The sequence below is a fragment of the Anabrus simplex genome, chromosome 2 (assembly GCF_040414725.1).
Source record: "Anabrus simplex isolate iqAnaSimp1 chromosome 2, ASM4041472v1, whole genome shotgun sequence".
Classification (NCBI taxonomy): domain Eukaryota; kingdom Metazoa; phylum Arthropoda; class Insecta; order Orthoptera; family Tettigoniidae; genus Anabrus; species Anabrus simplex.
The window spans coordinates 897,567,402-897,583,332 of record NC_090266.1 but is presented as its reverse complement, the minus strand read 5'-3'; positions in this window follow the sequence as shown (position 1 = coordinate 897,583,332).

Here is a 15,931-nt window from a genome sequence, read left to right as displayed (position 1 = left end):
CAATAAATAAATTAGTTAATAATAATAATAATAATAATAATAATAATAATAATAATAATAATAATAATAATAATAATAATAATAATAATAATAAAGATATCGAACCCCGGGAGATGTTTTATAAAATAACTCTTAGACTATGCTGCGTACTTTAACATGATAGAAAACATTTAAGAACCTACATGCAAATAGTATACGTAAATTCTGAATATTTCTGGATGGTGCTTATAAGATAAGTTCTACAATGAATTCCACGAATTCGAGCAATATTTACTACCAGCTGCTTCGTGGGTAGCTGGAAAAATATCATTTATCTTTACCTTCACTTTCCTCATCTTCCACTTCTTCCTAGCCACTTTCCGGTAATACGAAGATTTAGCCCAGTTTTACGGCCGGATGCCCCTCCTGACGCTATCCGACGTGGAGCGAGGGATGTGTTCACCACTGCGTGGTTCTCTGGTGGTTAGTCGTGTGGTGTGATGTGACGTGTGTTATGATGAACACAAATAACAAACCTCCGAAAAAGAGGAATTAATCAGGCGTGGCTAAAATCCCTGGCCCGTCCAGAAATGGAAACCGGGGCCCTCTGAACGGAAGGCCACGACGCTCACCATTTAACCATGGAGTCGGACAATGATTTCATTCACATACGTCATAATTTAACGAGATAGCGTAACGTATGTGTACAATTCAGAGGAGAAAGCTCACTCTTTAAGATTTTTTGAGTCATTCTTGGGTTTTCAGAGCAAGGCTAGAAACCATTTTCCTGTCAACACAGAATCCATAGAAATATATCCCGGTTAATAGGATGGCTTCTATGGTTGAGTCAAAAATAAATCGAGCATTTGTTATATTTGTCACTCTTGATATCCAGGCATTTACAACTCACCACCTTCAGTCAATGCCTAAATCATTTATCAAAACTGTCCTACGGGTAACTTTGGTGCAAATATTTGGTGTCGACATCGTGAACATCTTTACTTCCTCCGCCGAGGGGAGCCTGTAAAATGTTATCGGGCTTGAGAAACAAATAGTAATGTACTGCAGTGAGTTCCGATTGAACGTAAGCTGTGGAATGACAGAGATGTTGTGATTAAGCCACCAAAAGTGACTGGAGTGCTAGAACCCAGTGGTCGATTTACCACGAAGAAGGCCATTTTTGTTGTCCTGCATCACAAAGATGTAATCCAATGGCGATGGAAAATCGCATGTTTCGAACCATGGCATTTGCCAAACAAGTTCTCCAGGTCATTTCTGGACCGTCTGCCATCCCGTCAAATTCCTGCAACATCTCTCACGATACTGTCGGGCTTGACGTGAGTCCATCCGCATATTGATCATCTTCCGCAGAAATGGAGCCAGCTTTGAAATTCTTGTGCAATTCTGCGTACTGCACATAACAAAGTGTACGTTTCGGTACAGCCGTGTCCATCGCAAAATGTATGTTCATTCAGGGCTCTTTACGCACCATCGTACAAGCACAACCTTACAGTCGACTAAACAACCTAACCGATTGCTTTGTCCCTGCTACCTTCGTCGTCAACATCCCTTGCAGCCGTCAGATAGGCGTGCTAAATGTAAGGCAACAGCAACCAAAGTTCACTTCTTATTTTGATTCTACAAAGCAAACAAAATGTTAGTTTAATCATCTCATTTTTATACACACGTAAGCATGTGAAGCAAGAGGAGATGGTAAACTGTAACGGTACGTATTTTAATGATAATATGAGGAGCTAGTTATTGCCTATAGGAATGTAGTATCTGCTGATAACTTCACATTTACTAATCAACAAATATTCGTATATTGTTTAGTTGGGTGCAACTACACAATACTGTCGTTGAATAGACTACAAGTGAATTTGAATGTATCATTAATATTTCTACCCATAACCATAACATGCCACATAATATTTCTCTAGTTAGTCCTTTACTGTTGTTCACCTGCGTCTTCGGACTCATTTCAACGTTTCAACGCAGTGTGTTTTAGTTTCCTATTTTAGGAGGGTTGTGGAGATGATCTTGCTTTACTGTATTACTGATCCATTCTTGTGATCACTGCATCCTCCATTTGCTCATTCAGTAATTTATCAAACATTTGTAGTGAAAAGGAGGATTCCAAGATTATCAAAATTACTTTTTGAAGATGAAACAAAGAAATCGCAATTATAAAAATTTCGTAACCTCTAAAGGGAGTATTCACATTGATCAAAGTGTTCTCATCACCTGGATATAGATGTCTTCGATTGCTCCATCATTCTTGAAATAGTTTCCCATTGCCTTTCATTTCAACAGCAGACACATTATGGCGTAGTACCGTTCCCATTGTCCCGACTACTTCTTTCCGAAACGTTCCTTCAATAAATACACCATAACAGTGATGGTTACGAGATATAATTTAAGTCACATGAACACACGAATTATGATTACAAAGCCTAAAGCCATCAGACAACAACAAATACAACGACATAAATTGGAATTAAAAAGACAACAACCACAGTTTAACTGATAAGCGTATAATGCGATTATTAGTTTGGTGTCTGATTGAATATTATCATAGAAACAAGTAGCAAGCTTCGGAGACGTCTGAGAAGTAAGTCCTTAGAGGTAACAGTTCTCTTACTAAACATGTTCTTCGTTACCAGTTTTCTTATTCTTCTTATTTTCCTACCGCTTTTCCCACACCTGCGGGGTCGCGGGTACGAACTGCGTCGCACATGTGGATTTGGCCCTGTTTTACGGCCGGATGTCCTTCCTGACGCCAACCCTATATGGAGGGGTGTAATCACTATTGCGTGTTTCTGTGGCGGTTGTTAGTGTAGTATGTTGTGTTGTGTGAATATCAAGATGAGAGTATTGGGACGGACACAAACACCCAGTCCCCGAGTCAGAAGAATTAATCAGAAGCGATTAAAATCCCCGACCCGGCCGGGAATCGAACCCGCGACCCTCTGAAGCGAAGGCCATACGTTAAACATTCAGCCAAATTCTTCGTTACCAGTATTAGCACCATATTCTTTTAAGTTATATTCTTCTTTGTGAATGACTGAATGTCGCTGAGAAATTCTTGGATCCAAAACAAACCCCATGGCGCAACATCACGTAAGGGCCATGGCCTACCAAGTGACCACTGCTCAGCCCGAAGGCATGGAGATTATGAGGTGTCGTGTGGTCAGCACGACGTATCCCTTCGGCCGTAATTCTTGGCTACCTAGACCGGGGCTGCCATCTCACCCTCAGATAGCTCCTCAAATGTAATCATGTAAGGCTGGGTGGACCTTGATCCATCCCTCATATCCAGGTTAAAATCCCAGTCCTGGCCGGGAATCAAACCCAGGGCCTCCGGGTGAGAGGAAGGCAAGCTACCACTACGCCAGGGGTCGGCACTATTATAATGAGCAAAAAGGCAAAATTTATTCTCATCTGTTACTTGAAGGAGCTGGTTTACTTTCCTTCTGTCTACAACTTGTTCGGGTCATTTTTCTTCACATTCATAACTCCATTGATTCCATTCTCTGTCTTCCGCGTTTCTTCAGTGTCCATCTTTAATATCCATGAGTGAGTAATTTGCAGACAATGCTCTCCACAAATGCCTTCCTTGCTTATGTGTTTATGTATCTATTCATTTTTATATATACCTCGACTAACAAAGAGGATCAACGACTTCCGGTGGAAGAATCTTCTTATAGTAGTATAGTGATGGCCCATCAGTGGAGTAAATGCCAGCGTAGGTTCAAGTCCCTCGTCCGATACAGAAGATGCTCGTTATATTGTCAACAAGGAAATCTAGCGAAATATGTGCAAATCAGGTCTGAGTTTCACGTTGCTCTAAATTCTGTGATCAAAAGCCACGTAATTTGTCATATCACGGGAATATGAAACATACTGACGAAAATTTTCAAGTTTGAACATTTCAAACACAATCATCGCGAGATCTCCTTATGGAGAAGCAGCTGGGCTACTGCATCTTAACAGAAAAGAAAAGAAACTTGAAGTTTGGCAGATTGTTAATCATCTTATCACACACCATAGTTGTATGTGGTATCGGTAACAACAAGGACGATACAGTTCCTTTCAAACATACCAAACAAGACACAAACCGTGCGATTATGTCAGTGAAGAAAAACAACAAACAATAAGAACGGGAATAATTTAATTCATTGTACGTCTGAAGTAGATCTTTGCAATGCTGTGAATCCAGGAATTTAGCTCGTAATTTCGGCACAGGGATTATTAACATGTTTCTTTTTCTGTATACTATACATATCTGTCTGTTAGGTCATCAGCCCAGAGGCTGGCTGGATCCTCAAATATCACCACCAAAGGCTATGCAGTTATCGGGAAACCACAAAAACCATAGGCAGTACCAAAATGAGGCCTTCTAGGCAAGACGAGGAGTGAGGTAGTTCGCCATTGCTTTCCTCGCTGGGCCAGACAGTGCTATTGTAGCACAACTAACCCTATGAGCAACACTCAGACACACTGGTTGTGCTCTGAATGTCATTACTCAGCAGCACCCATACCCCAACAGTTTCCATGTTGTCATAGCCATGGATGAGACTGGGACTTTGGTGGAAGCTACACTTTGCTCTGGCCTGTGCCAGGAGATGGATGCAAAAGTACTGTATCCATCAAAAATCTGCAGCAGACAAAGAAATGACATATATAGTTCTTATTTATACTATTTAATAATTATAATTATATTGATGATGACGATGATCATGATGATTATGGTGGCGGTGGTGGTGGTGGTTATGAGGACGGGGTGTTGAAATATAACGGGGTAGTGATAAGAACGTCTTTCCTCCATTGTCCAGGATTCCTTCTTTTCCCTCTCAATGTCCAGTCTAAACTAACAAGTTGGGTGAAGGATGGAGAAACAAAAGGTAAGTATCTAATAAAGGAAGGGACGGACGGCTCTTCTCTCTTCCCACGACGGGGGCAGACAAGGAGGCAAAGCTGTCGGCCGCCATAGATCAAACTACGTATCTATCTGCCATCATAAAGCATTGCCTTACCCCTCCCTTATGCACGAATCGTGTCCCTACTCTGAAAACTCCTCCTGCTTTGCTTGGCTTGCTTGACTGAATTATGGCACACACAATTTATGAACATTTGTAATCCTATTCAAGGTTTTATGCAGATATTACTCACTCAAGCAGGGAATATGAGTTTATCAAGCTTTCAGACGTAAATCATTGCTCTCCGAGTTTATCTGTAAATTGCACTTTCCCAGTAAAGCAGAACAGAGAGAAAAGGAGAGAGAGAGAGCATGAGAGGGGCAGTAAGTGAGGAGGGGGTGGGGGTATTGGGTTGGTGAATAGAGAACCGACGCCACCCCGCATTTTGCTTCTGCTTCTATAACCCCCTTCCCCTCCCTCAACAGAGCAGCACAAATCATTTCGAATTTTGAGAATGGGCGGATGGCCTCCACACCAGAGAACTTCTATTAATGTGTATCTCCACCCCGGTCTTCGTTTTGAGCTACACAGACGTATGTGGATGTCTGTTGTGTTTCTTCCATACACAAGAGGGTTAAAAAAACAACGTAAGTTATATTCTCGCTTCTCCAGTTCGCACTCTCCCACCCCATCCTCCCACAGTCCTCTTCATTCTTCTTTTGCATTTAAGGTTACTACTAGCTGCTGGCGTATAAAAAAGTAATTTCAATTTATTATTTACGAAGGTCCAGATAAACTACATTCTATCTTTTTAAGGCTTTTCAATGGATGGTGGTGACGAAAAACTGTGTTTGAGTTTAAAAATGATGACGAAAGGAAGGAAAAGAAGTAAGGCTATTAATTTTGTCGATAACAGGCATTGTCAACGGGTTTAGTTCAAAAAATTTTGAATCTGCAAAAATATGGACGATGAGGGGTCGGAGGAAGAGGTGGAGGAGGAGGAGGAGGAGGAGAAGGTGGGAGAGGCGGAGATATTCAGACCAAGGGGAGGAGAGGGGAGAAGGAGAGTGGGGAAACTTGGAATTGTGGCCGTGAAGTCGTAAAGTAGGCCTGTGGATTGGCCTGCCTGTTCGGAACAAGCCCAGCCCGGCCATATGTTCAGTTATTGATGATAATGCTATTTACATGTTCTCTACTGGTTGTTTCAAGGTCAAATGCTGATTGGACCTTTATTTTTCTCCCTGATTTATTAGCTTACTGTCTTCTTATAAAATGCGATTATTTGATTAAAGAAATTATGAGGAAAGCCTGATATATCTGTCGAGATTAAATATTTTACTGGTTCCAGACTCTGAATTGGATTACTACAAGTCTTGAGGTATTCAAGGATAACAGCAAAACCACTGTAGAAACAAAGACATTAGATGACGGTCACATCAATATTAACCACCTAGTAAGGGAAGGTCTTCCAGTCAGACATCATAAACTTAATGTTCAGTGCAGCATATTGCATATATTTTTGTTTTATTAACATTACCCTAGCTAGTAAACAAGACTGCAATCTTATGTGACGTCACAATTTCTATTATCACTAGCCGATGCACAGGGATGTGACGTTCAACTTCAAAAGTTTCACAATCACTGATAGGGAATCGAACAACAGCTGCCTTGATACGGAGCTACAAGCTTTGCTGCAGTTGTCACGGAGGTTAGGGACATCCAGTTTGTACCAGAACATTTGTGCTGGTCAAGATAAGGATATTGTAAGTTCCAAAATGTCCTTACCTTTATTGAGTCCTTGAAAGGACTCATAAGGGGCTGCCTGGCCAAGGCGGTAAAGGCGTGCACGGTTCGCCCGGAAGGACGTGGGTTCGAATTCCCGTCAGAAAGTCGTAAAATTTAAGAAACGAGATTTCCACTTCCGGAGGTGCATATGGTCCTGAGGTTCACTCAGCCTACACCAAAAATGAGTGCCAGGTTAATTCCTGGGGGCAAAGGCGGCCGGACGTAGAGCTAACCACTCTACCCCATCACGTGCCGCGGTAAACAATGGTGGAAGCCTTTACCTTCCACTCCTCCAAGGGCCTTCATGGCCTGTACGGAGGTGTCTTCGTCTTTGAAAGGACTGATAATGACACTGAAACCTTCAGCGTCCCTGTCCGGACAACAGTGACGTAGCTCGTTAGTCATTGTCCTTCTATTCCCAGGATAGCGTGTTCGGGGGCCGATGACCTTCGATGTTAGGCCCCTTTAAACAACAAGCATCATTATCATCAAGCATAGCGTGTTCGATGCCGGCTAATGTCGGAAGCATTTGAGGATATTTAAAGCGGACAATTTCGTGTCTGGCTATTGGTACGATGAAAAACTGCTGATGGATTTCTTGGCGGCCCTCCATCTAAGGACTGCTAAAATAGTATTGCTAACAAGAATATTCTGTAATCACTTGGTGGAAAAGAAAAATAAGGTAGTGGATTTTTTATCTAGAAAATTTTACGTATGAAAATTGTCAATAAATCTCTCTACCATGACATACCAGTAAGTGTTGTCTAGGCCGGAAGTCTAAACCATTAAATAAGTTATTTTGATGATTAAACATTCTCTTGAATACTCCAGAAAAGGAAATATAAATGAGAAAGTTAAGCACCGCCCGCCTCTGTGATGTAGTGGTTAGTGTGATTAGCTGCCACCCCCGAAGGCCCGGGTTCGATTCCCGGCCCTGCCACGAAATTTAAATAGTGCTACGAGGGCTGGAACGGGGTCCACTCAGTGTCGGGAGGCCAACTAAGTAGAGCGGGGTTCGATTCCTTCCTCAACCATCCTCGAAGTGTTTTTCCGTGGTTTCCCAATTCTCGTCCAGGAAAATGCCTGGATGGTACCTAACTTAAGGCCACGGCCACGGCCACTTCCTTCCCTATTCCTTGTCTATTCCTTCCAAACTTCCCATCCCCCACAAGGCCCCTGTTCAGCATAGCAGGTGCAGCCACCTGGGCGAGGTACTGGTCATTCTCCCCAGTTGTATCCCCTGAACCAAAGTCTCACGTTCCTGGACACTTCGCTTGAGGCAGTAGAGGTGGGATCCCTCGCTGAGTCCAAGGAAAAACCAACCTTGAGGCGAGGCTGCCTGTGCGAGGTACTGGTCATCTTCCTCAGTTGTATCCCCGCCCAATGTCTCACGCTCCAGGACAATGACCTTGAGGCGGTAGAGGTGGTATCCCTCGCTGAGTCCGAGGGAAAAACCAACCCTGGAGGGTAAGCAGATTAAGAAAGAAAATGTGGTTCAGGTGGTAGGCTATGGTATCTGGCATCTTAATCGTCAACAGCGAATAAATTCACGCCCACGACGTGGAAAGGGCGTCTTTCAAAGCTGACCAATGAAAACGATTGTTCGTCCATTTCTAGGATCGTAGTATGTATGTGCGATTGGTTTCTAGAGGACCCGCTGCAATTGCTGTTGACGATTAAGATGCCAGATACCGTACGTACCACCTGGACTACATTTACGAAATAAAAAACGCGCATCAACCCAGAATCGACCTCTCGACCTCCTGCACGTTAAGCAAAAACTCTGTCCACTACACCAACTGTACATCACGATGAACGTGTGCTGACAGAGGTAGTTACCCTTCACTTGTTTACAGTGTTGCCAGATTGCCACTCCTCAACGTCCTTTATCTGCCGGATATATTCTTAGGGTCCGCCTCTGTGGTGTCGTGGTTAGTGTGATTAGCTGCCACTCCCGGAGGCCCGGGTTCGATTCCCGGCTCTGCCACGAAATTTGAAAAGTGGTATGAGGGCTGGCACGGGGTCCACTCAGCCTCGGGAGGTCAACTGAGTAGAGGGGGGTTCGATTCCCACCTCAGCCATCTTGGAGGTGGTTTTCCGTGGTTCCTCACTTCTCCTCCAGGCATATGCCGGGATGGTACCTCACTTAAGGCCACGGCCGGTCCCTTCCCTCTTCCTTGCCTATCCCATCCCTCCACAAGGCCCCTGTTCAGCATAGCAGGTGAGGCCGCCTGGGCGAGGTACTGGTCATACTCCCCAGTTGTATCCCCGACCCAGAGTCTGAAGCTCCAGGACACTGCCCTTGAGGCGTAGAGGTGGGATCCCTCGCTGAGTCCGAGGGAAAAACCGAACCTGGGGGATAAACAGATTACGAACGATATATTCTTGTCCGCGTCTGTGGTGTAGTGGTTACCGTGATTAGCTGCCACCCCCGGAGGCCCGGGTTCGATTCCCGGCTCTGCCACGAAAATTTGAAAGGTGGTATGAGGGCTGGAACGGGGTCCACTCAGCCTCGGGAGGTCAACTGAGTAGAGGTGGGTTCGATTCCCACCTCAGCCATCCTGGAAGTGGTTTTCCGTGGTTTCCCACTTCTCCTCCAGGGAAATGCCGAGATGGTACCTTACTTAAGGCCACGGCCGCTTCCTTCCCTCTTCCTTGTCTGTCCCATCCAATCTTCCCATCCCTCCACAAGGCCCCTGTTCAGCATAGCAGGTGAGGCCGCCTGGGCGAGGTACTGGTCATTCTCCCCAGTTGTATCCCCGACCAAGAATCTGAAGCTCCGGGACACTGCCCTTGAGGCGGTAGAGGTGGGATCCCTCGCTGTGTCCGAGGGAAAAGCCGACCCTGGAGGGTAAACAGATGATGATGATGATGATATTCTTAGGACGAAATTTTGTGACAGACATTTTTTTTATTGCTGACATGTGAGGAGTAGCACCGCGACGCTCGAGTGCGCGAATTTCAGTTCATTATGTATATCCTTTTCTTTCTCCTGCAGTATTTTGAGTAGTTCAACTGGTATTCCATCTACACCTACTGCCTTACCATTCTTCATTTTCCTAATAGTTGCCTCTATTTCCCCTTCTAATATACTGAACCCAATCTAATCTTCATTTCTTTCATTTTCCTTCTCCAAATTTATACTACTCTCATCTGGTCTGCTATTCCAACCATATAACCATTCTATGTACTCTTTCCATCGTTCCTGAACGTTTTCAGGCTCGCTTACTAACTGTCCACCCAATGTTTTAATCTCAGTCATTCCACTTCCATTCCTGTAATATTGAATGTTAACCCCATAGCTCTTTTTTACATCATGTCATATTTACCTTCACTTTCCAACCGTTCTATTTTTCTGCAGATTTCTCTGATTCACTTTTCCTTAGCATATTCAGTCACCCTTCTTAATTCATTATTTAATTTTCTATATATCTTTTTCGTTCTTGAGTGTTTACTTTTTTCCATTTTCTAATGTTTTACATTTTTCCCAACATTTCTTCAGTTACCCATTCCTTTCTTATTTTTCTCCTTCGTTTTGTTCCCAGCACTTCTTTTTCTGTCTCTTTAAGATTGTTTCTAAATCTCTCCCATTTTTCATTAACACAGTTGACGTGTCTCAGTTTGTAACTTTTCAACAAGCCTCTCTTCCAACTCTACAACATTTTTGTTTTCTTACAAATTTTCAAGGCATATCACTTCATTGTTCTTACTTATTATTACTCTTTTTTAATTTAATGCACAGTTCTGCAACAAGTTTGTGATCAGAACATATGACTGCTCCTTGATAACATTTTGCCTTTTATAAGCCATTCCTTTGCCTGCTGTCATTTCTTGATGGATACAGTACTTTTGCATCCATCTCTTGGCACAGACCAGAGCAAAGTGTAGCTTCTACCAAAGTCCCAGTCAACATCCATGGCTGTGACAGTATGGAAGCTGCTGGGGTATGGGTGGCGCTGAGTAATGACATTCAGAGCACGACTAGTGCATCTGAGTGTTATGAAAGGTGTTGCTCATAGGGTCAGTGGTGCTGCAATAGCACTTTCTGACCCAGTGAGGAAAGCAATGGCAAACTACCTCACTCCTCGCCTTGCCTAGTACGCCTCATTTTGGTGCTACCATTGGTTTTTGCGGTTTCCTTATAACCGCATAACCTTTGGTGATGCTATTTGATGATCCAACCAGCCTCTGGGCTGATGACCTAACAGACAGACAAGCCATTCCTATACCATTTTGTATCATAATATAGTCTATCTGGTACCCTTCATTATTAATACTAACCGAGCTCGACAGCTGCAATCGCTTAAGTTCGGCCAGTATCCAGTATTCAGGAAATAGTAGGTTTGAACCCGCTGTCGGCAGCCCTGAAGATGGTTTTCCGTGGTTTCCCATTTTCACACCAGGCAAATGCTGGGACTGTGCCTTAATTAAGGCCACGGCCGCTTCCTTCCCACTCCTAGCCCTTTCCTGTCCCATCGTCCCCATAAGACCTGTCTGTGTCGGTGCGACGTAAAGCAACATGCAAAAAAAAAAAAAAAAAAAAAAAAAAAAACCTACTAGATGTCCAAGTATACCTCCACCTTTTACTGTTTTCAAACAATGTATTTCCAATAACAATATTGTTTCTTTTACAGAAGTCAACTAACATCTGACCTCTGTCATTTCTAACACCGAGCCCATATTTCCCAACTATTTCGTATTCGTGTCCTTCTCCAACAACGGCATTCCAATCTCCCATTATCAGCACACATGCAAACTTCATTTGAGTGGCTCAGTGCCATAGTTGCCTAACCCACATTTACTTCATTTTGAGATATTGTAGGTTAAAGTTAGACTATGATTGAAAAATGACAAGTGCATCTTAAATATTACTTTTTATTGCATTACTTAGTACAAATACGGTTTTTTCACATACATAACAATAAAAAAATTGGCACTAATTATCCCCAACCAAAATAAATCTCAAACTTATAGGCAGTTTTTGCGCTGAAATATAACACACTTCACAAACAAAATTGCTGGTTAGGCAACAATGGATTTAGATATAAGGAACTTGTTAATGCTCATTTTCAGCAGGAACTATTGAAATAAGTTCAGTATTTACCTCTAAAGAAATTTAAATGACAGAAATTAATAATATTTGAATCTGCTCTTGACAATACATAATCTACAGTAACTCATTATTTTCAATCTTCGTCAACTTCACTTTCTTCTTGTTCTTATTCTTTAAGTGATCTGTAGAAATGGTGGTGTTGTGGTGGAATATATTTCATCAGATCCAGTAAATCTTTTAATTTCCCTTTTGATATTTTCCTGCCTTTGGGGTAGAGCTCCAGAGAACTTGGTAACTGGCGGATGGGTCAGCCTCGAACAGATTTCTTTGAGAGATCAGCTGTCTGGAATATCCTATCTCCATGGTTGTTGTAGCTATAAAACAGGGTCTTTGGGTACTCTCTCTGTATCTTAAGCCACCGTAGCTTCAACCATTCCACTTTTTCCTTGTGCGTACTTGTGGTTCTGAGTTACCTGTAACCAAGTTACATTAACTCTCAACAACAGGTCGCTAGAACATTATCTCCACTGCACTTATAGTTATAAAGAAATTTTACCTGATGTTTGTGAAATAGAATCACATACAGACGTAACAGCTGCAGGCCCATCTTGTCTTCCTGCATCTGAAAATGCATCGCTAGATCAGAGCCAGACTTGCCTAACCAACATAATATTTATAATGGACTTTCTGAATTACTTATATTAATATTTTTATAGCCAGAACTTATCCTCTTCAGTTACTCATTATGTTAGAACTAGTACCAAATTTAATACATAACATAATCACCATTGACGTATCAATCAGTTATGCCTAACCACAATACAATTTCATTTACTTCAGTCAGAGCTAGAAATGCCTAACCAACTACATGTTTTCCGTATTAATCACAAACCATTCAACTTATTACCTAATATTATCAATATGTGTATCTATTCTAAATTACCCGAGGATTTGAAATCAGCATAGTTACGTTCATAACCTTGGTCCTTGCCATTGCCATCGTAATTATCCTCCGGGACCATTTCCACAATCCAGCTCTCTTCAGCCATCTTTATGTTGGATAGGCACAGCTGGCTCTAAAGGAACTGACGGTTATGGAAGTTGCCTAACATAATTGCAGGTGGCAGCACCAATCAAGCTACTGGAATGTAGTAGGCAAGTCTGGTCCTGATAGAGGCAACTATTAGGAATCCATTATAGCACATTTACAGCATTTTTTAAATTTGTGGGTTAGGCACCTATGGCGCTGAGCCACTCATTTCTCTTCCAGTAATCTCTTCTGTTTCCTTGGAACATTCCTCTACCTCCTCTTCTGGGTTTTGGCTGTTTGGCATATACACTTGAATTATTACCAAATCTTTCTGATCGAATTTCGATCTTACCATAATTATTCTCTCAATTACATATTCTATCTTCAACACTTTAGGCTTTATATCTTTCTTAATTAGTATTCCTACTCCATGATGTCCACTACGCTCAGCACCTGAGTAATTATATAGTATATATCCTCCACTATCCAAGTCTCCATTACCTCCCCATCACACTTCACTTATGCGTAGTATGTCAAGTTTTATTTATTCATTTCTTGCTTAGCATTTTCCAATTTCCTTGCCGTGATGGAGTTAGTACATTGCATGTACCTATTCTTAAAATCTGTTTATTTTTTCTAGGGCTTTTACTCATCCTTCCTTCATCTCTATTAGAAAACCTCGATGTATTCCCTTCCCGAAGATCCGACTGAGGGGAAGTTTTATCTCCGGAGTCTTTTATACAGAGGTCCATTACCATGAATTTATTGGCATGAGTTCAGTGATGGTTTTCCGTTGCCTTCCACTGACATCCAAAATCTCTCTGCTCATCGACTCATTTTCCCGCTGGGATTGATTACCCAACCTTCCACTGAGTTCCTCGGCTTAACAGGGGCACCACGTGTAAGTAGGAAGTTGGAGAATTGAGGTGACAGAGGCTAAGAGAACTGAGTTCCTACAATCGCATATCACCCCCATTTTTGCCAGAGTCTCAAGGTGTTCGCAGAGACTCCCTCAGGACATCTCCCGGGCCCTTAAATAAATAAGGTTCACGAAATTCGTACTAGAGACGTGCAAATAGCTTTTCTACCTATAAGCCTACTGCCGATATGTTGCTCCAGCATTCAAGAGTTAACAGCGTATGCTGGAACTCCGTAATTCCCCAAGCCTGGAGAACTAAAGGAGGACTCGCTCACGTGAGCGATTCCCGTATCACGTGGTCCTCCCGTCCACAGAGGTAAAAGGGAAACACAATAAGGGTGAGAATATACATTTATTTCTCACTTGACTTATTTCGGATATGACTATTTGTAACGTTCAAAACTAGCCGCAGTGTGCCCCGTGGTGAAGGCGTAGCGTGCCTGCTTCTCATCCGGAGGCCCCGAGTTCGATTCCCGGCCAAGTGATGGATTTTTACCTTGATCTGAGGGCTGGTTCGAGGTCCACTAAGTCTACGTGATTACAATTGAGGAGCTATCTGACGGTGACATAGTGGCCCCGCGCTAGAAAGCCAAGAATAACTGCCGAGAAGTAGGACTCGTTGCCTGAACCGTCAGCTTACTGGCCTTCGGTTCAGAGGGTTCCGGGCACTCCCGGCACTAAAAGAAATACCCCATTTTTTTGTATTAGTTAAACTTGTATAGCTATGAAAATTATGTACAATTTTAGCAGCACAGAGCTATTCTACATACTCTAGCAAACATGCTCTCCGGATGGAGCTACGAAAGCCGGATTTACCATAAAACTTTTCTCAGTCCGGCTCCATGGCTTAACGTTAAGCGTGCTGGCGTTTGTTTCAAGGAGCCCCAGCTTCGTTTCCCGGTCGAGTCGGGGACTATGTCTTTAGTTGGTTAGTACCTGTTTCTTGGGGAATGGGTGTGGGTGTGTTGTCTTAAATATAAACATTGTGTTCTTCTCAATATGTGTAAGTCCATTTCATTATGTTAATTCACAATTTACTATTATTATTATTATTATTATTATTATTATTGTTATTATTATTATTATTATTATTATTATTATTATTATTATTATTATTATTATTATTATTATTATTATTATTATTATTATTATTATTATTGCTAGTTGCTATATGTTGCACCGGCACATATAGGTCTTATGGCGACGGTGGGATATAAAAGGGCTAAGAGTGGGAAGGAAGCGGCCGTGGCCTTAATTAAGGTACAGCACCAGCGTTTGTCTGGTGTGAAAATGGGAAACAACGAAAAACCATCTTCAGGGCTGCCGACAGTGAGGTCTAACCCACTATCTCCCGGATGCAAGCTCACAGCTGCGCACCCCTTACCGCACGGCCAACTCGCTCGGTAATTCAAAATTAGTAGAAAATTACATATACACTGTAGCCTAGTAGTGTAACCGTCCAGGCTTCTCCAGCCCTACTAATTTAATATAATATCATTTTACGCGATATCATTTGATATCAAGTTTATCCGCCATCGGCAATTATTTGTAATAACATATTTATTCAACGTCAATCATTTGTAATCAAGGCCTTTTGGAATCATATTGTATATATGATAACATCGTTTTATTATTTAAATTATTATATTATGTAGGATAGGAATTCATTATGTTGTAAATACGGTCAATATGTTGAGACATAGTTGTTTTCATTTCATCTCATATTTGTGTATACGGAGGGTTATTCTTGAAGCTTGGGATTTTGCGTGAGTCATGGGTTTATGGTATGACGAAGGCTAGTAAACAGCGACCCGTGCGCGAGGCTTGCAAGCTGGTCAGCTATATCATCGCCACGCCTTCTGGACTTGTCGAGGAAGAAGAGAAGGGGATTTGATGCTTCTATCTATCGAATCAGATACTTCGTTGTATATGAGTTTTGAGATTGAACTGTTACCAAGAGTGGGGGTGAGCCCGGATATATACTGATTCACAACACGAGAACGAGACCTTACAACCTTACAACCTAACTACGTGAACTCCATCACTACTATTTCTACTGTGAACATCTACTTTGAACGACGTGATTTGATTTTTTGAAACAGTGTGTGGTCGCTCCGCGACATAGTTATTTTTGTACAATGTGTTATCGCTTCGATACAGTACTCAGCTGCGGTTATGTTATCGGATCTACGAGAAACGAAACAAGCTTATGGCTTGTGTGATATTCAGTAAATATTGTGGACGAA